The sequence below is a fragment of the Monodelphis domestica genome, chromosome 8 (assembly GCF_027887165.1).
Source record: "Monodelphis domestica isolate mMonDom1 chromosome 8, mMonDom1.pri, whole genome shotgun sequence".
In the NCBI taxonomy this organism is placed as follows: domain Eukaryota; kingdom Metazoa; phylum Chordata; class Mammalia; order Didelphimorphia; family Didelphidae; genus Monodelphis; species Monodelphis domestica.
In genome coordinates, this window is record NC_077234.1 from 192,157,128 (window position 1) to 192,159,844 (window position 2,717).

The window sequence follows — 2,717 nt, forward strand, 5'->3', positions numbered from 1 at the left end:
ACATGTCTGAGGAGAGACTCTAAATGAACACTCTAGTGCAAATACCAAGAACATGGAAATGGGTTTGAATCAAGAACACATGTGATACCCAGTGGAATCGCATGTCGGTTATGTGAGAGGTGGTGGGAGAGGGGGAGAGGAGGAAAAGAAAATGATTTTTGTCTCCAATGAATAATGTTCGGAAATGACCAAATAAAATAATGTTTAAGACTGAAAAAAAAACCTTTTCTAAACCTATAGAAATGCGTGTTCAGTAAATTAGTGTGCTCTAAGTCACTGACCTGCATCTTGCCTAGTACCAAATATTTGATCCCAAAACCACAGGTCTCAACTCCTGCTCTATTCCTTGTATTTCATGTGATCCTGGTTTTGACTTAGCTTAATTCTCATCAGATCTCAGTGATAAATCTGATCATTCTCACTTGTGATAATGTAATAATGGCTTCTAATTCAATCACCATTATTATAGCAGCCTCTTTCAATTTCAAGACATATTGTAGGTCACTGATTACAGCTTGCTCATGCTATGATTCTGTGCTATCCCCGACCCACTTCTAATACATTGATATACCAGTCAAAACTTCTCTCCTTATCCTCTGTTTTCCTATCAAATTAAATTCATTGGTTAATAAACAATTCTTGCTAACATGTTAACAAATGATTTCAACTTATTGTGTTGCCCCATCAGGAATATTTTCTTTTTAAGATGGAATTCCTAGAGATGCAAAGCTGTACACCAAAGAATTAATCATCACTAATGCCAAGAATTTCAGGAGCCATAACAAAATAATTTAGAGATTTTATGATGAAGGCAAAGCCAAGATGATGAAGTGAAATGAGTGTTTCTGCCAAGCTTTCCCAACATACACCTAAAAATCTTTTTAAAGCATCTCAGACTAAATACTTAATGGGAAAATACAACAAAAAATCACAAGTAATTTTTTCTAGCCAAGGGCAGCATAAGAGGAAGGAAATAAGTGTGTAGATATTGAAGTAGGAGATGGATCAGAGCATGATGACCAGGCAAAAGTAGCAAGAGCTAATGTGGTGGCAGGGGCATAGCATCCAAGGTAAGTTAAGTGACTCAGAAAGAGATTTCAGAGAATTCAAATACTAGCACTAGGTACAGATTCAGGTGTCATTTAGCAACTCCATAGCTCATTGCTAAGTTCTGTTCACAAATTCAAGATAGAGAAAAGCAATTTTGATTACAAGAGAGAGAGATTCTATCAGGGTAAAGACCAGCATAATGACCAGAACTCTGCCTAGATCTCACCACCTTAGAATCATCAAAAACTTACTTGATCTCAGATCTTGTTTTGAAAGCAGCAGGACCAAAGTCAGGAGACTGAGCCAGAAATTTTTTAACCCAGGGGTGAACTGAACCCTCTAACATAAAGTCCAAAATTAAAATAGATAGATAGATAGGGAAAATGAAGAAACAATAACAACAAAAAGAACCTGACCATAAAAACTATTATTATTAGCAGGGAAGTACAAGACACAAGTTCAGAAGATGACAATAATTTGAAAATAATATAATAATAATAATTTGAAAACAAATGTTCAAAACAATGCAAATTGGACATAAGTTCAACAAAGATTGCTAGAAAAGTAAAAGTAAGAATTTTAGAAGAAAAAAGGATATTAGAAATCAGATAAGAGTGGTAGAGAGAAAATTGGGAAGAAAGTTAGAGCAATGCAAGAAAATTATTACAAGATAATTAACAGCTTGATAAAAGAGAAGCAAAAGAGTACTGAAGAAAATAACTCCTTAAAAATCAGATATGGTCGTGTGTTTGAAGATATACAAAATTTCACTGAAGAAAATCACTCCTTTGACTGCTTCTGCTGTGGGCAGCCCAGCAGCAGGAGGAGGAGCTTTGAGGCCCAGGATCCCTGCTTGAGAAGGGTTCCCAGCCACGGCCCTTTCCCTCCAACACCAGATCCAAGTCTCTTTTGCTGGTGCTCACCTGTGTCTGAGGAGAGGGACCTAGCTGATTCCCACTCACAGCCAAGATGCACAACAGGAAGGTTAACTCTGCAGAAGGGGAAGTAAGGGAGGAGACGAAGAGGAAATCAGCAAGATTGTCAGCTGATAAATATGAGGACAAAAAAGTTCACACAAAATGAAAAAAAGGATCAAAAGGAAAACAAGCAGAAGTGACTAACCAAGAAGAGAAAAAAGATGACTTACCTGCAGAAAATGGACAAACTAAAAATTAAGAGGTCCCAGTCTCTGATTCAGCAGGAGAGAAAGAAACCAAATCTGAATAAAATCTTATACCAAGTCTTTTGACAGTTGACCCTGTTACCGCCCTTCTTGTATAATTCAAAGGAATATTTTTATCAACTATTTTGTAAATGCCAGTTTTTTAGTAGCTCTAGAAACATATTTTTAAGGAGACAATCCCCACCTCATCACATTAATTTTTTAAAGCATTTAGAGAAATTTAAGCCAATCTAAAGTGACTTTATTTAAAATCCTATATAAAGAGGTGAAATCATGTACTAGTTGCTGGTTTGGTATTTTGTTTTGTTTTAATATGGCCAGAAATTAATAGAATGTTAATTATGTCTTGTGCATAGGTTTAACATTCCATAGGCAGTTTTTATAACATTAAATAGGTGGCCATTTTGAATTTTGATTGAATTCATCTGTTTTCCATCTTATCTTTCAGTACAATTTTTCCTAAGTAAAACAGTGCCCTGGTGTT

At 35.8% G+C, this 2,717-nt stretch overlaps 1 pseudogene; it reads left to right on the forward strand.

Moving 5' to 3' along the window:
• Positions 1-2,019: 2,019 nt before the first annotated feature.
• On the forward strand, positions 2,020-2,277 carry LOC130455819 (non-histone chromosomal protein HMG-14-like; annotated as a pseudogene).
• The last annotated feature ends 440 nt before the right edge of the window (positions 2,278-2,717 follow it).